Genomic DNA, 24,311 nt, shown 5'->3' on the forward strand with positions numbered 1-24,311 from the left:
GTAGCTCTGATGAGCAGTCCCAAGTTCACTATTTATGTCTTTACCAGTAGGCGTGGCCCCAGTGGAATTTATTTGGCCCCTCCCACCGGCTATTGCGTAGGCAGGAAGCTTAGCCACAGAGCAGAAGTCTTGATGCTACAGGAGTAGGTGGAGGACTTTCTGTTTCAGGCAGGACAATGAGGCCATCAGAGTAACCACCTGAGAGCTGAAATTGGTAGAAGCAGGATTGGAAGTTGTCAGCAGAGACACTCCAGGTGACCTCCTGAGCCCTGAGCATTGTGAAGTCCTCAAGGTAGAGAAGAGCAGAAAGGGACAGTCACAAAAGGGTTACCCACACTGAAGCTGAGACATCAGACGTGGACTCTCAGCTGAAACTCTGCCATACACCTCTTTTTTTTTTCATGTTCCTGGACTTTCTGGGATTTTGAAACTCTAACCTATTGCTCAATACAAATTCCTTCTGGAGATGCAGATGACACATGCCTCAGCCAACCGATGTTTATTTCTGCAAAATTGTTTGCACCGCTGTTTGCCCGGTGCCCATTCCATGGCTGGACCACAGACAGCCGACCATGAACAAATGAAAGTTACACACAGAAGGACCTTGCCTTCAGCATATCTTGTAGGAGCTCAGTCTTAGGCATGAAATGACTTGGGGCTGCTCCTGACATGAAGGGTTTGAAATGACCCTTAAAGTAATGAATGAATAACTAATTCATTCATTCGATTGCCAATAGAGATGATTGACATGGAGTGGAGTAGAGATGGGGCCTCTTACTAATCGGTGCCATCATCATTGAGCTGTGGTGTCCTTTCAGTTGCTAAAGGAATTAATTCTTCCTACTCCTAAATCCCCCATAGGCTTCAGAGGTCAGCAAAAATCTATGGCTGCCTCTCATTCCACTCATGGTGGGTACTCCCCGGTTTGTACAGATGGCTTCCGATGATTAGGAGAGACATCATTCTCTCTAGACTTCAACCCAAAATTCCCTTCCTGCAAGGCCTGAGCCTTACCTCAGCATCATGGGACCTCCTCTGTAGATTCCGTATGTGTGTATTTATACCTTCCGTCTATCCCCCTCTAATCTCCCCATCTCACTCACTTCCCTGTCAAATAAATTCTTTGCCCCTTTTTCTTTAATTATTACTGTTCTCTGTGTGTATGAGTAGATACACTGATACAACCTATTGTGTCCAGTTAATGCTGTTTTTGTGTCTATGTCTTTTAGGGCTGACCACTTGATATTGGATAGCCAACTGGCCTCATTCATGTGGAAGGCCCCTCTCCTGGCAATCTTTTTTTTTTTTTTTTTTTTTTGGTTCTTTCTTTCGGAGCTGGGGACCGAACCCAGGGCCTTGCGCTTCCTAGGCAAGCGCTCTACCACTGAGCTAAATCCCCAACCCCCTGGCAATCTTTAAGTTCCTGTATTTTATCATTTAGGGGTGAGGCCCCTGGAGACTCCCCCTTCCACCATGGCATGTCAACTGATATTTCCATTTCTCAGGTCTTATGTAGGCAATCATGATGTTGACATTTCATGGTCCTTGTAATTTTCCCATTCATTCCTCAAAGGAAGTTTGTAGAAATTCAATCAGACACGAAAAGACTGTGCGTTAAGCGCTGGGTTCCACGAAGTATTCTCTAAGCCAGGAACCAGCTGTTAGCAGAGACTTTTATGCAGAAATTATCCCATGATTTAAATTTTGGTGCCAAAGAGAAAGGGAAGAAAAATCAGTGTGCAGTGTGTAACTACAGTCAGTGAGGTGAACTGCCGCTAACCAACAAACTTGCAGGCATCGTAAGAGAGTAATGGAAGGTCTGGCTTCCCTCTAGGGGCAGGCCTACTCGCTGGCTAGGGATTTGTTCTCACTTCCTCCTACACGGCTTCTCCCCTTCCCATTCTGTGTCTCTTCCTATCTTCCTTAGTGCCAAGAATTTTCTAAATATTCGTTTCTGAAAGAGTCAAGATGAGAATTCCACACCTAGAGTTTTCTGTTTGTAATTAATGACTGGTTGACTGCAGCCCATTTGAAAACAGCTCTTTTCATCAGAAAGAACCCTGTAAGCAATCAACAATATTTCTTACGGACAATGTGATGCATGGCAAATCCTTACACCCAACGTCATGGATTCTAAATCTTTAAATCATACAACGTTCAGGTCACAGGGAGCCTCTGAAGTGATCCGGACCAAGGAGTAGAACTACAATCCCAGAGCAAATCAAGAAGGCTGTGGAGTTTTTGTTTGTTTGTTTAGATTTATTTCGTTTACTGTGTATAGGTATTTTGCCTGGGTTTATATCTGTACATGGCTTGTGTGCCTGGTACCGGAGGGGGCCAGAAGAGGGCAGCAGGTTTCCTGGAACTGGAGTTTGCAGTTTAGAGCCTGTGAGTGCTGAGACATAAACTCGGGTCCTCTGGAAGAGTAGCCAATGCAGGCATGCATATATATATATATATATATATATATATATATATATATATATATGACTAGGGGATCATTGGAATATTTATATTGTCCATAGCTAATCACCTACTGCAGGGACAGTGTGACATAGTTGCAACAGAACCTGAAACATTTACTACAAAATCTAAAAATACCTAATATTTGCCACTTCACAGAAAACGTTTTCTAGCCTCTGACTCAGGTCAAAGTCTCTGCTTATAGTAAAAGAAAAAGGACAAGGTATAAACCACAAGTCACATAATGAGTTAATTCTAGAACTTAAGACGGCTTTTCTAAAGTAATCGAGTCATACCCAGCACCTGTTTAATTACAGGTTCACACTCACAATCGTATCCTGTCCTACAATTGATTCACTAAATTGACTTCCACACTCTCTTGGCATCTATTTAACGCTGTAGATCTATCCATTCGTTTGTACAAAAATTACTTAACAATTGCTCACCACATGCCGGGTGCTGGTCTAGGTCCTGAGGTTACATTGAACAAGACACACTGGGTGATACCACACAGTCATCGAGAGCCTGAACTTTCAAGTCAGACATACCTGACGTGTAAAATGACTGGACCTCTTTTGGCTCCTGTTACTCGGCTGTAAATGGGAACGTTGTTTTCTCCTGTGTGGGAGAGCTGTGGTGAGGAGCTGAAAATCCACAGCAGGAGACATCGCCTTACAGTGGAGGGTCTGAGGACACTAGGCACACAGGAAGCTGTCAGTTTCTAAGGAGAGACTCAATACTCAGATCTGGACTTTAAGGTTGTAGTCCATCTTGCTCTGACCATTAGATGCTTGACAAAATCTGGTTCTTTGAGTGCTCTGATTCTGTCTCTCTAGAGAAACCTGACTGTCACATCCTAGACAGACAGACAGACAGACAGACAGACAGACAGACAGACAGATAGATATGCTCCTTTGGCCTCTGGACACTGACTTCAAACGAATATTTCTGTGGTCAATCATTTGGTTCTGAAGGAGATCATCCCAAGGCCTTCACTCTTCTGAAAGCGTTCACCCACCTTTGGGGGAGCAACACTACATGTGCTTTTAAAGCTCCCCGGTAGGGCCAACTCTGGTGACACTGTCTGCAATCCCAGCACTCAAGAAGGGTGACAGTGAGCTGTAGGTCAGCCTGGGCTCTATGACAAGACTCTGTTTCCAAGAAAATAAATGATCCAGGAGGTTCATACCTGTAATCTTGCATGTGGGAGGTCAAGGCAGGAGGATTACCATAAACTGACTAGTCACAAGCTACATAGTAAGTTTCAGGTTTGGGCTATAGAGTGAAACTTTGTCTCAGTAAGTAAGTAAAACTCAATAGAAAACTAACGGAAACTCAATACTTCGAGTGATACTTGTTTTTTTTTTTTTTTTTTTTTTTTGGTTCTTTTTTTCGGAGCTGGGGATCGAACCCAGGGCCTTGCGCTTCCTAGGTAAGCGCTCTACCACTGAGCTAAATCCCCAGCCCCGTGATACTTGTTTTTGACAGGCGATGTCACTGTTACATTTTACAGCAGGTGTTGCTGATGCAAATTAAGAAGCGCGCGGGGTGGGGGGGGGACCCACACACCCTTCTAGGTAGAGAAAGAAAAGCATTTCATTTATGTGAGAAGCTCATACCTCAGCCACCACAGATCAAGACCTACCCTGACGCGTCAATAAGAGATAAAACACATGAGTACCAGTGGGGGAAAACAAAAACAGGAAAAATAAAAACTGAATGATTTCACCTCTAGCGCAAACTAGAAGCGACCTGGACAAACATCTTCCCAAATCACCAGGATCCGATCCCTTTTGCCTGGATCTCGGGACGTGTGCGCTTGTGCATCTCTGTGATTTAAAAACAAAAGGTGACCATTACAAAGGCCTGTGGTTTGATGTGCTGTGGTGGTCTGGGAAACCCCGTATAGGTAGACGTAGCCACACCCCCTACAGGGAACGTGTCGAAGGTGTGTGGGTATAATCCTAGCACTTAGAAATCAAATGAAGGAGGATGAGGAAGAGTTCGATGTTACCTTTGGCTACACTGTTATGAAACCCAGCTAAGCGGAATCCATCACAGGCAGGGTGACCTGAGACCATCTCTGCCAGCCAGTGAAGGGGCCCTGGAGCAAGAGATCACTCTCATGGAGGCCTCTGCTGAGCTGAAAGACAAGGCACCCAGGGTGCCAGCAAGGGAGATCCAGTAGAGTGGGATAAATGCCACATTGAAGATGGAAGCCCTGGTCTCCAGCAAATCTCAGAGCAGGCTCTGCCCAAAGACACTGGCAGTCCTGGTTGAGCTCCAACACGGAAAGGAAATATGAAGTTTCGAAGAACTGGATGTAAGTAGTTAAATTCAGATAAAGGACCTTATCTGAGGTTACACCTAGAAGCTGAACCACTTCCAATGTGCCCGGTGTGAAATGTAAAATGTGAACAGAAAAGCCACAACAAAAATCTCTTATTTTCAAAAGGGAAACGTGGAAAACAACCTGCATAGGGTCCCCAACCCTTGGAACACATTTTACCCTATTAAGTCAAGGCTATGAGCACTCCCTCTCTGGTGACAGAGGCACTTCCTGGTCGTGGTAATCTGGAAAGTCCAGTTCTGCTCCTGGAAGCCTCTCCCTTGCCTACATACCACCTTCTTCTCTTCTCTGAGTACAGCAGTGCGCCTTTGTTGAGGGAGGCAGGCAAGAGTGTCAGGAACTGGCTTCATAGGGATGAGTAGGACGGAGGAAATGGTGCGAGCAGCCCGTAGGGGCTCTTGGCGAAGCTTGAATTGCCTGTTTAGTAGGATCCTGGTCAATTGAATTCAAGTAAAGCATGAGCTAGCAGCCACATTCCGAAATCATGCTACGTCAGGTTTCTGTAGTTCATTCTCTTTGAGTATGAGTGTGCACTTTTAACCTGGAGGTGTGTATCTTCCCTTATCTCTTGGAAATTGCTTCTTTGGCCGTTTTCTCCATTCTCTTTCCGAAGGTTCCCATGGCTACATATTAACTCTTCTATTTCTGTTGTCTTTGTTCTATCTGTCCTTGTAAGATTTTCTTCTTCATCTGTCTGTGTTATGGACCTGGGTGAATTTCTCAGTCCTAGCTTCCAATTCACTAATTTTACTTTCAACTTAATCTAGTCAAGATTTCTTTCCATTTGTTTCCACAATTTTTAATATCAACTTGGCGAATCTTAATATGTATCTCTGTAGTAATATTTTTAATGAATTAAAATCATTTGACCAATTATCGGAAAGGCTTATGCCTTGAAAATTCAGCCTTTGTCTATTGTTTCTTTGTTTCTTTTTTCCACTTGAGGTTTTTGAGGCAGAGTATCACTATGCAGCCTCCCCTCATTTAGAACTAGTTATTCTAGATTAAACTAGCCTCTAATTCACAGAGGTTCCCCTGACGCTTCCTCCCAAGTTCTGGGATCAAAGGCATGGGTGACCAAACTCAGCTCATTATTTTTTTTTCCTTTTTCTTTTTCCGGAGCTGGGGACCAAACCCAGGGCCTTGCATTTCCTAGGCAAGCGCTCTACCACTGAGCTAAATCCCCAACCCTCAGCTCATTATTTTTAACACATGTAGTTGATCCTCCTGCCTCAGTCTCCCCAATGCTGAAACTACTGGCATAAGTGTCAGCCACTCTGCAGTCCTCCCTAGTCACCTGTACCCTGTTTTTTCAGTCAGTCCCCATTCATATATCTAGGGACATGGCTATGCCTTTAGAATATTGTCAAGCTCCTGTTGCTAGGATACCTCTTAGGTGTGTGCATTTGCTGCCTTTCACAATCTGTCTGTAGATTGTACCTCATCTAAAAGAACCACTTGATTATGTGTAAAGGGCCCCACAGGAGAGTTGGGAATGATCTAGAAAGGTATTAAGGTGAAAGAAAAGAAGAGAAGGAGAGGGGAAGAAGTGGAGGAGGAGGAGGGAGGGGGCAAGGAAAGGGAGAGGATGAGGGAGAGGGGAAGGAGGAGGGAAAGGGGAAGGGGGAGGGAGATGGGAGAGAAGGGAGAGGGGGAAGGGAGAAGGAGAGGAGAAGGAGGAGGAGGAGGAGGTGATGACCTGCCCCTGATGATGGCTTTTGTGTTTGGTGTTATTCTTCCTCCTGTGACTAAGAATAAAATTCCCAACCAGTGATATTTCTATGTGAAAATATTCTAGTGTCTTCTCCAATCAGGTGGCTACTCGAGTGGCATTCCATACAGTAACAATGCATACATCATTCATGCTTGCACAAGGAAGGAAGCACAATCTGTGAGCCAGTTTCACACAGGAAGTGAGGGATAGCGTCTCTGTTCTCTTTCCTCCATTCCTGTGGGGAGGGGATGGAGGAGGAGTGAGGGGAGCAGGGAGGAGCATGAGTGTAGGAGTCGAGGGGACATGAGTTGGCCATACTTCCTGGTTCTTCTGTCTCTCCCTGGGAGTGAGGACCAGAGGCACTCTAACTCCATCCCTGCTGACTCATGAACTACTCATCTTCTGCCTCCCAAGAGACTCAGGTACAACTCACTGTCTTATGCATCTGTTAGTGTGCGGTCTTAGACACTCTGAGTTCTCTGACACCAAACAACTAGTTGGCAATGGCTTCCGAGCTTCTTTGGAGAACTCGTGAGAAAGGCTATATTGATTAGTCATCCATGTACATAGAAAATAGAACAGGACTTACTGTCTACCAGCTACAGCTTAATTATAATTGGCTCTCATAATTAAAAATTATAAACTGTTTACACTAAATAATGTACTTCAGGAGAAGTGTAGAGTGACGACTCACTTCACTTGAATACCCATCTAAAAGCACATAGTAAACAGGTGGCCTTTGTGAGTTTAGGTTTCTCCGAACCCAGTAACTCCTGAGGAACCCAAGGTACCTTCTGTTTGTCCACATCCCTCCATAACTAAGTTAGAACTCAAATTCTAACTCCGTCTCTTCCATTTGTCTTAAGACATTTTTCCATTCAATTACTCAAAACACATCATTGAGTATCTCCTGTAACTTAAGCATTCACACTCACTCACACGTGTACACACACTCACACTCACACTCTCATACACACTCTCACAACTCTCACAGACATATACTCATACTCACAACACACACACTCACACACACATGCCCACACACTCACACTCTCATACACACACATGCACAGACACACACTCACACACATATACACTAATACACACAAGCTCACACACACGCGCACGCGAATGCGCGCGCACGTGTGCATACAGGAACACTTACACTCCCATACACATATGTGTACAGACACACACCCACACTCTCACACACAAACACACTCAGCACACACATGTGCACACATAAACACTCACACACTCTCACACACATACATCATACACACACTCATACACGTGTTCACACATACATGTGCACACACAAGCACCCACACTATCATACACTCGTACACAGACACACACTCACCCTTACAGAAAAGATATCTGCCAACTCAGATTATTGTATCTCAAAAGACATTACTCGGTCCAGTTAACCATGAAAACCATCTATCTACCTCTAGATTCTAGAACTTTCCTTTATCACTGCCTAACTTCATAGGCTGAGTCAGGAACACTGAGGAGACCGATGCAAATCAGCCACGTAGCTGAACTCAGGATAGAATGAGGAGGAGACTCGCCCCGACTTAGACACATGAAGCTGAGGAAAGGTAAGAACCATGTGGAAGACATGAAATAGTTTGGCTGGTTAACTAAGTTATGAACTACTTGAGGAACAGGTCAAAGCGTGTGGCATAGGCACTGATTAATCAATGCTCAGTCTCAGAGTCATCATTTTGGGAGCAGGGGCAGGGAAGGAAAAATAGATTTTTTTTTTTTGCATTAAACTAGGAGAAGAAGGGTAACCATATCTCAGGCTCCCCAGTGCTAGGAGAGCGATGCTGTCAGAGTGGTACTGAGAAGCCGTGTGTAATTGTTACAGACATAAACACCACAAAAGAGAAACACCCTGGGCTGAAGTAAGTCAATAAGGAAAGTGTCCTAGGACCTTATATCCTATCTAGTCATGTGTTCTTGGTCCCAAGAACTGTGTCAAATATTAGTATCAGATTATGAGATGTCTTAGTTACTTTTTCTATGGCTGTGATAAGACACAATGGCTAAAGCAACTTACAGAAGAAAAATGTTTTGGGGGGCTCATGGTTCCAGAGAATTAGAGGCCACATCATCATGGCGGGCACCAGAGCAGCAGCTGAGAGCTTACATCCGATCCAGCAGGAGTCAGAGAGAGACAGACCGGAATAGTGCGGGGCTTGGAAACCTCAAACCCCATCCCCAATGACACAGCTTCTCCTCCTAAGCCTTTTGTTGGGGTGACCCACACATATAATATTGAATGGCTATGGAAATGTGTCCTGTTCTCAATTGTTAATTTCTGTGCCCATGGTACCAGGCTGCCAGGATATGTAAATGTTTGTCACTTTCTCAGCTGCCCCAAAAGAAAGGCAAGCTGCCATGGGGAGGAATCTTTCCCACTATGCTAACAGCTTTGTGTGGGAGAAAGAAATGTGCTATTTGAGCAATAAAGAGATGGCCGCTGGAGCTGGGGCAGAAAAATGGGACATCAACCACAAATGGGGACACACACACCCCCTTTGAAAGCCCCAGAAAAACCTTCCCAACAGCTCCACCAATCGTGTGCCAAATATCTAGATTATAAGCCTATGGGGGCCATTTTATTTAAACCACCATATGGAGTCTGCTTTAGATCCAATAGAAAAGTCTTGGGTACCCCCGTGACATTCCTGCCACTATTGAAGACCAGTGGGCGTGTCCTGCCAGGCCAGTGGACGCTGTAGCTCGCAGCTGGAACTTGGGCACAGCACCTTCCAGCATATGAAAGCCAGCCAGGAGGAATAAGTCCTTCAGGTGAGTAGAAATTCGTTTCTCCATGTTAAACCAATTCCTAGTTGTTATGAAATATGATGGGGCAAGGGGGCAACTGGCCGGGTCATGCCAAGGCATGACCCTGAGAAATGACACCATGCAACAGATCTGGCAAAAGGGGGGAGGGAGTGGTAATTGGGGGAAGGGAGAAGCGTGAGGACCTGGAAAAGAATACAGACAGGGAGGGAGCTAAGAGGGAAAAGAGAGAAGGGACAGGAAAGAAAGGGTTCTCTGAGGATGAAAAGAGAGAGGGGGGAGAGAGAAAGAGAAAAAGAGAGAGAGAGAGAGAGAGAGAGAGAGAGAGAGAGAGAGAGAGAGACCTGGTGGGGGGCGGTCCTTTGATACACAGCCCACACCTGGAACACCTGGCTTCGGTGGCACTGGATGGTGACAGATCGTGACAGAAGCCATTGCTAGGTGTCTGGAGAGGAGCCAAGAACACCTGTAAGCTAACTTTCCTCCCTTTCTGTTTAATTAAAAATAAGGAACTAGGAAGGGTGATGGTGGAGCAGGAGTGAGGTCGCTGTGTTCTTTAAACTACTTCTTGCTGAATGGGGATGATGTCATCTTTGGTCACCTGAAGAAAATTGGGAGGCTTGCCAAGTCCCTGGAGAGCTGGTGGTTTCACTGCTGTCCAGTTCCTGTGGGACCATCTGGGGCTGGCAGAGGGCAAACCCAGTTGAAATAGTCTGTGAGGCTGGACCACAGCATATGTGGGTAACTGCTTTGGAGGTGTCCTGGATGCAGAATTTGAGTAAGCACCTGGCCTTGGGAGGATGCAAGAACAAGGATAGATAGATAGATAGATAGATAGATAGATAGATAGATAGATAGATAGATAGATAGATAGATAGATAGAGATGTGCAGTAGAAGATAAAGTTAAGTAGGTGAAGGAGAAAAAAATTTTGAAGATGCATTTGAAACTCGAGTCCCAGAACCAGGGAAAGGTGAAGGAATCCTTCCTCTGGAGTACACAATTAAGTGGGAAACTTAGACTGTTGGCTGACAGGAGTACTTATCTGGAGTCCACTTGACCCATGAGAGGTGAGTTCAAGTGGATTCTTTGAAGCTTCCAAGTAAGCTTCTTAAGTTTACAAAAGAGATACATTGTTGACATGTTAGCAGTACCCCTATTTGTGATCTGGACTGAAGTCCACATTGTAGAAAAAGGCAGTAGACACACGTTTTTGTGCCATAGTAGAGGCCTGGGTAACGATCTTAAGTTAAAAGCATGAACACTCTTGGAGGTGAGCTCAGGGACAGCAGGAACCTTCTAGGGAGCAGAAGGGCAAAAAGATCACTTGATCTGGGTTTTCAGTGAGCCTACAGACTATGAAAGAGGGGCTTCTTCCCTCTATCCAGAAGACTTGGTGTATATAGCTTTATCACAGTAAGAAACACTTTCAAGGGGTTGGGGATTTAGCTCAGTGATAGAGCGCTTGCCTAGCAAGCGCAAGGCCCTGAGTTCGGTCCCCAGCTCCAAAAAAAGAAAAAAGAAAGAAAAAAAAAGACAGCCAAAGGAAATTTAAAATCTTGAACTTGTGACTGTGATTGTGGATAGTATGGTGGGGGGCTTTACCAGAATTAAACCAATAATCTATCAAAGCTCCATCGATCAGTGTGAGGAGTCTGAACTTAGAAATCCTAAGACAGGGTTGGGGATTTAGCTCAGTGGTAGAGCGCTTGCCTAGCAAGCTCAAGGCCCTGGGTTCGGTCCCCAGCTCCAAAAAAAAAAAAAAAAATCCTAAGACAACAGTAGCATATCGAGGGGAAGAAATCAGAAGCGTTTTTCATTCCTTCTATACACATTAATTCGATTTCTGATCACCATTTAAGTTTTTGCTCACCTTTACCAACCTTAAAACACCTTCTTAGGTCCTAAAATACTTCCTTAGGTCCTCGTAACTTAAGCTTCTGTACCCTCAGGCCTTACACACACTTCAGGTCTTTTTCCTATTCAATTATTTACCATGAACTAGACACAGGTGGCTGATTGCTGGGAACTGTCACTGTAAAGTGAGTTTCTTTAGATAAAGGTATAGTAAAAAGTTGCATCTGAAACTTGTTTATTGTTTCCATGAAGCCTATGAGCGAGGCAAAATTATTTGCTTGTTTTTTTCTTTTTTTCGGAGCTGGGGACCGAACCCAGACTTATTTGCTTTTTTAAATAAGAAATCTAGATGTTTTAACCACTATTGAACTATTGACTAATGAACTAGTTAAGTGTTGCTCTCTAGCTGTCAAGCTACGGTTAATCATTAGTGACTTATGCTTATACCCCTAGATTAATGCATCTCTCAACCATCACTGGAGGAGCTTCTATCTGGAGTAGATAAGTAACATGTAGACCCACAACTGGTTGAGGTACAGAGAGTAAGACTGAATGCTTAGCCCTTAGGACACCTACATCATGCATCCACGCCCAGGCTGAGGGAGCATTGAGAAAGAGCAGACAGAAAGAACATAAGGACCAGAGGTGCTGGATGACTAAGAAGACTGTCGTCTGCACACCACAGGGTAGCTGAACGTATAAACTCACAGTACTTATGACAGCATGCGTAAGACCTGAACAATATCAAGCCAGACCAAAATCCCAGAACGGTAAAGGGAGATGGGTACAAAGTCTCACTCCCTAGGAAAGGAGCTACTGGCAAGTCAGAGCCACTAGAAGCGAGAGAGTCATTCTTCTAAAAGGAGAGTACCCTGGTACATCAACCAAACTCAAATGGAAAGTAACACATCCCATAGTTTAGGGGCCGCACAAATTATACTTGATGAGTTGGTTTTTTTTTTTTCTTTTTTAAAGAAGGGAACTCAAAGTTAGGTGAGTGGGTAAGAAGGATTCTGGGGAGAGTTGGGGGATGGGACGTGCACAGGATCAAATTCGTTTTTGCGTCAACTAGTGAAAACTGAGGGGATAGATTGTGTCTTGAGGACAGCCGTCCACCCTTCGGAGGCTCTAACGTTAAAAGATCCAAATTGTTTTACAGGAAAATAACCTAAGGTGAAAGCAGCTTCTTGCTCCTCCAAAGTCTGTGCCTAGGAAGGCGGCTCCCTAGACACAGCACACAGGACGCGATCCGACGACATCGGGCTTCCTTTCAAGCTGGTAGCAAAACCTGGAAGAACGGTCCACGTGGCATTGGTTTTGAAGACATTATGCAAGACCATGCAGGTCACGGTGCCCTGCTCCATCCACAGTTCAAGGGAAGGTCGGGCCAGGCGTTGTGCTGCAGCGTCAGAGCCCCTGAAAGGAGGAAGTAGCAGGATTTCGGGCTTGCTTGTTCCAATGGCTCTCAGCCACGCCCAGATCCCTCCGTTTCGGAATGAGGATGTTCATTCTGTGCCGTTCAGTGTTGGAAGTCTGTAATTTGTCTTTATTTTACAGGAACTCACAGTTGAGAGACTTTGGACTTTTAAATTGTTAATGACTGTCATCACTTTGTGTATTTGACTGAAAGCATTTTTTCATGAGCCTATGAAACCCAGGAGGTGGCAATTTAAAGTTTAAAAATGGTATGTTCTGGGGTTGGGGATTTAGCTCAGTCAGTGGTAGAGCACTTGCCTAGCAAGCGCAAGGCCCTGGGTTCGGTCCCCAGCTCCGAAAAAAGAAAAAAAAAAGTGGTATGTTCTGTTGTCAAGTTAACAAAAACTCCGGTTGTGATAGAGGTGACAATTTGACAAGATCTGGACTTGCCCCCTGCATGCCTATTGGGGATTATTTGGCCTCTCAGCCAAATATCAGAGATTATCTTGATTCCGTTAATTGATTTGGGAAGTTCCACCTTAAATGGGGGGGGGGGGCATTCCCTGGGTGACACAGTATACAAGGAGAAAATGACTGAACAGCACCCATTACTCCATTTCTTGACTGGGTCTACGATGTAATCAGCTGCTTCCTATTCTAGTGCCTCGATTTCCCCAACACGAACGACTAACCCTTAACTGTGACCATCTTTAGATGTTTTAGTAGGATGTCTTATCACAAGTGACCAAAGGCATCCTCCTTCTCTCTCCACCCACATACTGAGGGAGGAAGGCCACAGATCCCGGTCCGTCTCTCACGTTTCTTCCCTCATTCCCGCTTCCTCTACATCCCATTCCAGATCATGTGCAGCGACGTTATATACAGCACGAGTTTCACTTCATATCAACAAAAGTGGACATGGAAGAACGGCCACTAGGAAAGAAAGAAATACGGACATCAGTGGGTATAAAAAGCACTTTCTAGACGACCTCTAAAAAGACTTTAGACGTCTCAGCTTGACCTCTGTGCAGAAATCGCAATGTACTTGGTATGCCAGCAATCTGATACTGGACCCAAGTCTACTGACTCGCTATTTGAAAGCCCAGACATCCTTAAGAGATGAGAACTGGTAGGAAAGAAATCACTTCGTTCAAGAACCAGCACCTAGAGTGATGGAGGAAGGCTATCATCACCAGAACAAGACCACGTCAGAGAACTCTGAAACGGGAAAGTTTTCATGGCTGAGAAAAGAAGGTTCAGGACAACGGGAAGAAAGGCTATACGCTGGCTGGGGCTTTCATCATCCGGGTCTGCTGTTTTCCCTCTCTTCCCCTAAATACACTTGAAGTGATTCATTGGCCACGATTCTTTAGACAAACGTATTATTTCCCTGAGAGATAAACATCACTCTGGTTTTAAGTAAAGAGTGAGATTTGCAAATCTTTGCCCTGGGCCTTGGTAGTATCTGAAGATTGTTAAATGTACCGGAAAACTAAAAAGATTACTGGCTACAGACATTTTAGGAGCAGTGTTTATTCCGTTTTTTGACTCCAGCAATTAGCGTCCGAGACATTCCAAAGCTTTGTTCAGAACTCACAACTTTGGGCAAAGGGAGAATGAAAAGAATGAATTGATAACTTTACATGGGCCAGTTTATAGTGGAGGACCAGCTGAGAATAAGGTAGTGAACGATACTTTTTTAAAAAAGATTTATGTATCTATTATGAGTACGCTGTAGCAGTCTTCAGACACACCAGCAGAGGGCATCGGATCCCATTACAGACGGTTGTGAGCCACCATGTGGTTGCTGGGATTTGAACTCAGGACCTCTGGAAGAGCAGTCAGTGCTCTTAACCGCTGAGTCATCTCTCCAGCCCAAACTATACTGTTTTACAATGCCATAAATGTTGTATGATATTATCATTATGGCATTACCGTTACTGCTGGCACAGAACTACAATTGCAGTGAAAAGCAAAGACTGTGGCAGAATTTATAAGTTAATTCAAAAAATATCCATTTCAACCACATCTCCGTAGCAGAGACGAGGATGTTAAAAAAAAAAAAAAAAAAAAAAAAAAAAAAAACACTTCCCGGACCCCTTGAAGCTAGGGAGAGCTGCAATTCAGGCTTAACTCTAAGTTCTACTCTCGAAGTCTTGAGCCAAAGCAAAGGTAGAAAGGCGTCCAGTGGAGGCTCGACCTTCAGGTGTGGGCCGTGACTGAGGCAGCGTGGCTCTGTGGCCAGTAACTTCCTGAATTAAGGCCAAGACACCCTGACTCTGGGGTAGGAAAACTTTACCGAACTGTTTACGTTTTCCTCTTACTGTCCTTTGAGTAGTATTGTACCATACCTAATCCTTATAATAAACCGAGTTTTTATTTAAACTGAGTCATTTTTGCCAGCACTCAAGGAGCAGAGACAGACAGACAGATCTCCATCAGTCTGAGGCCAGCCTGGTCTACAAAGCCAGCTGTGAGCTTGCCTAAGGCCAGTCAGGCAGTCGGTGGCAAAGACAATTAAAGTCCAAACCCAGTGTCCTTTAGGATGTGGCCTCCTGCTCCCCAATTCCAGGAGCCTCCACTTTCTAGTCCTTGACCACAGGGAACAGGGCCAAACAAACTTTTTGCTAAAGGCCTATGGGTTCCTCTTTCCACTCCTTTGGTGAAGGAGTTCTTTCCACACCAGAACTCTCAAGATGCCGTGTGACACCCAACACTGCACAGTGAACTTTAGCTGTGGATCGGTCACAAATGCTCAAAGCCTGAGAACCAGACACCAAGGCCACACAGGCTGGCACTCGGAGACAGAACAAACCAGTGGAGGTGCAAGAAGCTCGATATGAAAGTGTGAAGTGGGCTGGGGTGGTGGCACATAGCTTTAGTCCCAGCACTCAGGAGGCGAAGGCGAGAGGATCTCTGTGAATTTGAGGCCACTGGTCTACATAGCGAGCTCTAGACCAGCCAGAGCCAGAGGGAGAGAGACAGAGACAGAGACAGAGACAGAGACAGATAGAGAGACACCATGTATGAATGAGTGAATGAGTGAGTGAGTCAAAAGAAGATAGACAGACATATAAATAAATAGACAGATGGATGGGTAGACAGACAGACAGACGAGTGTGACATGTTCCCTATGCCCATAGGAGGCAATAATTGGCTTCTCTGAATAGTTTCCCAGGTGTCGGGGATAACTGGAAACCAGACACGGTCCTTTGATCAGCAAGTCATTTAGCTGAAGGGGCAGGAATATTGTCTGTGAGAGCATGGTGGAGAGGAAAGTTTGAGGTTAGAAAAGTCAGGTCCCAGGGCTGGAGAGATGTCTCAACATCTAAGAGCACTGATTGCTCTTCCATAGAACCTGGGTTCCATTTCTAGCATCCGCAACCATCCAGTTGCAGGGGATGTGCGAGCACTGCATGCATATGACACACAGACGGACACGCACGTGGAACGCTCATACACATAAAATAAACTTCTTAAAAAGAAAGAAAAGTCTAGGTCCCCCTTATCAGATGTCAAGCTAACGTATAATATTGATGTTGAGCTGTGCTGTTATAGAGATAATCTGCTTCCTCAGGGAGAAATCAATGCACACTTAGCAATAATAATAGTAATAATAGGAAAACCTTCTTAAGAATAGTGTCTGTCCAGCTCTAGCCAGCCACAAATAGATTTTTCTAACTTATATAGACCTTGGGCTTATGCATTACATATACAAGGTCATCGTTAAATCTCTCAAGTTCCAGCCCCAGGTTATACCTTGAAATTTTTTTAACGATTTATTTATTTATGTATATGAGTAACAAGGGCATTAGAACCCATTACAGATGATTGTGAGGCACCATGTGGTCGTTGGAATTTGAACTCAGGACCTCTAGAAGAGCAGTAGTCAGTGCTCTTAACCGCCGAGCCAGCCCACTTTCAAATTTTTAAACAGAGACGGGAGAACGTAAGCTTGGCTGCGTGGGCAGACGGGAGACTTGCACAGCAAAGATGTTACCAGTACTTACCGTACGTACACCTGTGTTATTCTTGTCTAATTTTTGCTCCCTGGAGTCCCTATGCTCACCTGGCAGAATTACACTTTTCCTGATAAAAGCCGGGGGACTTGATGGCAGACCAGGATTGTGGACCCTGTGCTGCCCCCTTGAGCTATCCTTTAAAGGCATGGGGGTGGGGGTGGGAGTGGGACGTCAGGTGGGGGGTGTTAGTGGTGGGGGAGTGACACCCAGAGGGGGGCTTCCCTTTCTGGGGAATTTGATGGGAAGATGAAACTGAAGGCTGGTTGTAAATCAGGCTCGCCTCCTTTTATTACAGAACGGAGCCTAACGGAGGCCGATCTTAGTGAGTAGACATTCGCGGAAACCTTAGCAAGTCTAAGCTTCAACTGTTGCAAACTTACCTTTCTGACTATTTCCAACCTGATCAGTACACAACAGCTCTCCCACTCATGTGGGAGGCGAGGCTCCTTTAGCTAATTCTACTTCACATAGCAATATTTCCTAGGCAAGTTTAATAGTGGATTTTTTTATAGCATCAATTTTGCTGCTTCAAGTTTCTCCCACATCAGAACCTTGGGGCATTGGGTAAAACCGTAGAGATGGTGGATGGTGAGCAGTTAGGAACGCTGGTTGCTGTTGTTGCAAAGGATTCTGCTTCAACTCCCAGCACCCATATGGTGACTAACTGTAACTCCAGTCCCAGGGGATCTGATGCCCTCTTCTGACCTCTGAAGGCAAAATTCTCATGCACATTTTCTTTAAAAAATGGTAAGTTTTGTTTAAATTAAAGAGAGAGATGGATGGTGAAAGAAAGGGTTGAAAACAGAAGTGCCGGGCACTTGTCTCCCCAGTGTGACCAGACAGGTGACTTCTCTCTGATTCTCAGGCCACCAGAGGTGGGAGTTGGGGTGGTGGGACGAGGGTGGGGGGAGGTCACAGGAGGTCAGCCACCCCTGGACTCTTCATGGTTGAAACACATTGCCTTCTCTTGCATTACCTCAAAGTACTGGAAGTGACCTCAGCAGGGGCCCTTCCTCTCCCGGTTATGTAGGGGTTTGGCATCCCAAACTGGCCTCTGGTGCTTCCAGATCATCGATAACAAAAGGCTAACAAAAGGCCACAGGATGCCGTATGCTCTTGCTTCACCCGTTTCCTCCTGCTGGGGCAACGCAGCCAGAGAACTGCCCTCAGGAAAATGCAATCTCCCTGTTAGCCAACACCCAACTTCCCCTGGCAATACAACCAGTAACTGGAGTCATCTTCTGGCTTCTTACTTCTAAGCAGTGCCACGGATGCATATCCAACGGCAAACATCTTGTTGTGTAGATGGCAAATTATTCGTTTTGCTCCAACTTGGTGGGTTTGATTTCATCGTCCATAGTTTCCCTCCATTCTAGAAACTTCCCCCACCACTTCCTTAAACACCCAGCTTCTAAGTCCAACTGAGTGTGCTTACATCCTCGTATTTTCCCATGGTGCGCCTGCTCTTGATTCAAACCCACCTGGTTTATTTTACAACCTTTTATTCCGTGCGTGCGTGCGTGCGTGTGTGTGTGTGTGTGTGTGAAGTTAGTCTTTCCATCCACTTATCTTGAGTCTCCTCGTTGTTACGTTTATTGGCTGTCCTTTCAAGTGCTTACTCTAATGTCTCTTCGAAGTCTGGACCCTCCGAACACTCACCGAAAAGGAAGAAAGTATTCATCTCTACTGACTTAAAAACCAGGAGAGTGTTAACAAGCAAGCAGGTTATACTGAGATCAGCATGTGTCTTTCATAAACATAAACCTTACACGTTACAACAAGTAGAAGATGAAGTGATTACAAATTGCCACGGGAAGCCACTCGTGCCAGTTGGCTGTTTGTTTAAAGCTCCAGAGCTGAGAAGGGTGTGCCAACAGGACCTGCCTCAGAGAGGACAGAGATATCAAAATAGGTTTCACCACAGCCAATCAATCATGTCTGCACTGAGGGATTAGGAAACGGTTGTAAGACCTCCCTTCTTTAAAATCAAAGTTGAGAGAGACAGAGACAGAGAGACAGAGAGACAGAGACAGAGACAGACAGAGACAGAGAGAGACTGGAGAGATGGCTCAGTGGTTCAGAGCCCTAGCTGTTCTTCCATAGGACCAGGGTTCAATTCCCCACACCCACATGCTGGTTTACAACCGTCTGTAATTCCAATCCCAGGGAACCCAACACTCTCCTTTAATTGGCATCCAGAGATCTGAACATTAGGGATGCTGTCATCTTACCTGGGCATTACCCCATTAAGAGCCTCAACTTCCCTATCTAAACAAAGGCTTCTGTTGGGTTAGCTAAAGATGAAGCCTCTCCCAGCGTTGACATCCCTGGGCACTACTAGGAGTGCTGTCTTTGCTCCCTTAGTCAATCAGAGCCTCCAACCTGCCAGTGACAGTAAGCTCTTACGGTCATTGGTCTATGACCCCCGGCCCCAGGCATACTTCTTGGAGGACAGGAAGAGGCCTCTTCTGAAATTGAACCGTTATCACCATCTCTGGTCCCTCTTGGTTCTAAGATTCCGTCACTTTGCCAGATCTTCTCTTTCAGGATATGTTTTTATTTTTAATATGTGTGTATGTCTGTGAGATATGTGTGCATATGAGTTTGGTGCCCAGGAAGTGCAGAAGGGGGTGTCAGATCCCCTGACGTGGAGTTGCAAGCAATTGTGGGTCACCCTGTCGATCACCCAGTATGAGGCTAGGGACCAAGCATTGGTCCTCTGCAAATGCAGTTCATACTCTTGGCTGCTGAGCCATCTCTCCAGCCTCTGACGGAACTTCTTTCCATGAGTTCTGTAGTTCCTCCCGATCCCCAAATCTCAGAAACTAAGGATCAACTGCTATGTGAGTTTTTCAGATGAGTCCATCAGAATCAGAAAGTGATTCAGACACAAAAAGGTTAAAGCCCATTGCTTCAGATCCAGTTCTTGTCCCTTAGCTTCTCATTTCCTCTTCTGGGCTGGGTGATTGTCTGGTCTTCCTCAAATTTCCGCTGTGTTTTGCTCGGAGCTATAAACTCCTCCATTGACCTGCATAACCCAGAACTAGACTAAGATGCCTTAAAATTAGGGATTTTATCAGCCTTCTCCACCTCTGTGTTCTCAGGAACCTGGCACACGCCAGTATTTATCCAGTGACTGAGGGTGTGAGTGCCCAGTAACACAAAGGTGTCCGGACTCCAGCTCGACACAGGATTGGAGTTCTTAGCTGGAAGCCAGGATATCTGGAAGGCGCATGATAAATATACACAGACTACTTTTGGGGTACAAACTGACGGGCAATTTTTCAAGACTTAAAGTTGCTCTCTTTCTCTCTCTCTTCTCTCTCTCTTCTCTCTCTCTTCTCTCTCTCCTCTCTCTCTCTCTTCTCTCTCTTCTTTCTCTCTTCTCTCTTCTCTCTCCTCTCTCTCTCCTCTCTCTCTTCTCTCTCCTCTCTCTCTTCTCTCTCTTCTCTCTCTCTCTTCTCTCCCCTCTCTTCTCTCTCCTCTCTCTCTTCTCTCTCTCCTCTCTCTCTTCTCTCTCTTCTCTCTCTCTTCTCTCTCTTCTCTCTCTCTTCTCTCTCTTCTCTCTCTTCTCTCTCTCTTCTCTCTCTCCTCTCTCTCTTCTCTCTCTCTTCTCTCTCTTCTCTCTCTTCTCTCTTCTCTCTCCTCTCTCTCTTCTCTCTCTCCTCTCTCTCCTCTCTCTCTTCTCTCTCTCTTCTCTCTCTCTTCTCTCCTCTCTCTCCTCTCTCTCTTCTCTCTCTCCTCTCTCTCTTCTCTCTCTCTTCTCTCTCTCCCCTCTCTCTCCTCTCTCTCTTCTCTCTCTCCTCTCTCTCTTCTCTCTCTTCTCTCTCTCTTCTCTCTCTCTTCTCTCTCTTCTCTCTCTCTTCTCTCTTCTCTCTCTCTTCTCTCTCTCTTCTCTCTCTTCTCCTCTCTCTCTCTCTCTCTCTCTCTCTCTCTCTCTCTCTCTCTCTCTCTCTCTCTCTCTCAGCTTGAAACTGCACATGCTTTTGCTCCCTCCTCAGGCTGGAGGCTGTGCTCTTTCATTCACTCCCTTTCTTTCTCTCTCTCTCTTCTCTCTCCTCTCTCTCTCTTCTCTCTTCTCTCTCTTCTCTCTCCTCTCTCTCTCTCTTCTCTCTCCTCTCTCTCCTCTCTCTCCTTTCTCTCTTCTCTCTCTCCTCTCTCTTCTCTCTCTCCTCTCTCTCTTCTCTCTCTCCTCTCTCTCTTCTCTCTCTTCTCTCTCTTCTCTCTCCTCTCTCTCTCTTCTCTCTCTCCTCTCTCTCTTCTCTCTCCTCTCTCCTCTCTCTCTCTCTCTCTCTCTCTCTCTCTCTCTCTCTCTCTCTCTCTCAGCTTGAAACTGCACGTGCTTTTGCTCCCTCCTCAGGATGAAGGCTGTACTCTTTCGTTCACTCCCTTTCTCTCTCTCTCTCTCTCTCTCTCTCTCTCTCTCTCTCTCTCACACACACACACACACACACACACACTGTGCTGCTTCTTCTTTCACACACACACACACTCTTTCCTCACACTCTCTCACTCACTCCACACTCCACACTCACATTCTCCCTTCACTCACTCTTACACCACATTCTCTCTCTCCACACACACCCCGAATTCTCTCTCCTCACATTCTCCACACTCTCTCCACTCGCTCTCTCTCCTTTAACTCGTCCCAGTCCTTTATTGATACTCCGAAAGCAGGTAGGAAAAAAAAGACATTGTACAATCATTGCCAAATCAAATTCAAAAGAGTAGCTACACCCCACAAAGAATCAAGAATTACAATTGTTCCCCCAAAGTTTCAAGCTTCCCCTATTCCCAGGTCTGTGGGACCTGGGGATAATAATAATTGCATTATAATAATAATAATAATTGCAAACTTATCATTATCTAAACTTTAACTTTTGACTTATTATACTTCAGAGCTCAGAGCTCCGAGGTCAGCTACTTGCATTGTCCTGTGAAGCTCTAATGATAAATGACATGGGCAAAGCTGCCAGGCAGTGGCCAGAAAGAGTCAGGTTAACCCTTAACTCAGTGGTTCCGCTAGCTTTCTGCTTCCGCACATTGCACACAATGACTTTCCTAAGAGTCCCAGTGTTTTGACTTAGTTTTATTAATATATAACTTTATGCATTCTATAATTTCTTATCCCTACATATCCAAAGGAGACCGGGAATGATTCTCAAATGTTGTGCAAAACTCATTTCATAACTTTAATAGTTTTTTTTAGTTTCTGAATTAAAGTATCCCATGTTTGTGTTCTCTTATTCCACGATTGAGTCTCTTGTACTATGGCTTTTTCATAATTCCAGTAAATTCCTTCGGTTTCTGGTAATGGACTCTATCTGACTCCAGCAGTACGTGACTCTGTCTCATTTTCCAATATTTCTAAACATGACTCCTTCAAACTTTCTCTACAAGTCTAACATTAATCAGGAACTACCATTGTGCAGATATTACAATTATTTCCAAGATGAGAACATACCACACGCACCTGGGCCATTATGACTGCGCTGTGCTGTGCCCCATGCCTCGATTTTTAATTGTTTAAGAACCATTACATCAAGGAACAACTAGTTTCACAAAATTCACCAGAGCAGAAGGGGAAGGGAGTAGGAAAGTCAGATATAATAGAATAATTATGCACACCAAGGTCAACTGAAAAGCAGTCACGCACAAATGAAATCTATACCACTGTTGTCATGGTATGTTCTCCCCAGCACAAAGGTCCACTCATTTTTGGTTCTTTTTTTTTCCCTAACTTTAGCTACAAGAGACAAGAGTAAAACCCCATATTCAATAAACTTAAAGGCAGAAATAAGGAGGTCACCCACCCTAAGGCACTGTTGGTGGAAACCAGCCAGGCTACCCTGCCACACAGCGCAGAGAGTGGGCACCACTACAATGAATAAATGTGTGATGGAAAGACAAGAAAGAGAGGAAAGTGGAAGGGTACATGAGGACAGATGTGGTACTGGAGACACAACAGCCATGGGGACCAAGGTGATGTGAGTGACCTGCCCTGCCACCTGTGTTCATGGTGATGCCCAGGTCTGTGCTACCTCCAAGGGCCATGTCTGGATCCATGGGCTTACTATGGCCAGGGTCCATGTTGATGTCAAGGTTGCCACCAAGGGCCACTTGGATGTCCATGGTCATGGGCCCTACTGCCACCAGGGCCATATTGATGTGAGAAGTCCGTGATGCCACCTGAGCCCATGGTGATGTTGATGGTCTGGGCTATCTCTGAGGACCTTGCCTAAGTCTGTGGGCCTTCTGCAGCCAAGGGCCATGTCTGTGTTGTCACCAGAAACCAAGTAGAAGCCCATGACCCAATCCCACTAACTGTAAAGAGCGAGCAAGCTACTTTTGCAGAAATGCCAATGATTGAAGACACACAGTTGAGAAAAAGGGACAACTCCTATCTCCACCCCCACCCCTCGAAAAAGTAGCAGCCTGAACAGGAAGCCATCAAAGAGAACCCGTTAAAAACTGTGCTAAGGATGCTGATGCTAGCTCGCCACAGTTGATGGCTTTGGGCAGGGATAAAGAAGAGGAAGGGCTCCATTGTATTTAAGGACCAGGCCACTGAGAGCTGGACCATGTTGGGGGCGGGGTGTATAGATAATGCAAATTGAACTTCTTTTTCTATTTCTTTTGTTTTGGAGGGGGAAAGTCCACAAGAGTTGGGGAGCCAGCATGGGAGGACTTGGGATGAGTGTGATAGGGGTGCATGATGTGAAATTCCCAAAGAATTAATAAAAATATTGTTCTTTAAAAACGGTAGAAAATATGTTGGATGAAGAAATGGTTGGGAGATTATACCCAGAGAAGGTCACCCTCCTCTCCAGCTCTGCTTAGTCCTGCAGACACTGAGGTCAAAAGTTAGTGACCAGAGTTATTGGAAGGAAGGAACGTACAAATCACATACACACATCTCATCTCTCACACATCACACACACCGGGCACCACACATATCATACACACACCACGCACCATACATATCACGCACACACGTATCACACATGCATACCAAGTGTGCACACACAAACACACATACATCACACATATCCTATATGCTCGTGTACACACACACACCACACATATCATACACATCACACATGTGCACACACATCATACATGTGCACCAAACGTGTACACACACACACACACACACACACACACACACACACACACCATGCCCTCCTGCTGGTAAAAACACTTCTGCTAAGCTGAGTGAGGAAGACAATAGGGGGAGGGGCAGGCGAGCAGTGAAAACAGGAACAATCAGGTTTGTTCTGAGTCCTCTCTAATAACCAAAGTCTCTTCCCACAAAGAGGACTCTTGGGTGAGCGGTAAAAACAGGAACAATCAGGTTTGTTCTGAGTCCTCTCTAATAACCAAAGTCTCTTCCCACAAAAAGGACTCTTGGGTGAGCGGTAAAAACAGGAACAATCAGGTTTGTTCTGAGTCCTCTCTGATAACCACTCTTCCCACACAGAGGAGTCTTCCAGGTCAGCCACTCCTTGTCCGGGGTTCCCCTGATTGAGCCTGTCCTGATTTACACTTTTGACTTTTGTCCAGCTGGCTAGGTTTCTGGGGATATGATCTTTGTAAGCTGGGAAAGCTGTGTTTCTAAAGCAGAATGTCCACAGGGATGCTCGGGTCTCAGGGAGACAGGAAGTAGAATCTTA

The 24,311-nt window shown here is 45.3% G+C and overlaps 1 long non-coding RNA gene across 1 annotated transcript; it reads left to right on the top strand.

Moving 5' to 3' along the window:
- Positions 1–6,957: 6,957 nt before the first annotated feature.
- Positions 6,958–15,001, top strand: LOC120101783 (uncharacterized). The gene is made up of 2 exons (XR_005502709.2): positions 6,958–9,350; positions 12,360–15,001. It is a non-coding gene; the product is annotated as an uncharacterized LOC120101783 (long non-coding RNA).
- Positions 15,002–24,311: the final 9,310 nt, after the last annotated feature.

The sequence above is a fragment of the Rattus norvegicus genome, chromosome 3 (genome assembly GCF_036323735.1).
Source record: "Rattus norvegicus strain BN/NHsdMcwi chromosome 3, GRCr8, whole genome shotgun sequence".
NCBI classification, from domain to species: domain Eukaryota; kingdom Metazoa; phylum Chordata; class Mammalia; order Rodentia; family Muridae; genus Rattus; species Rattus norvegicus.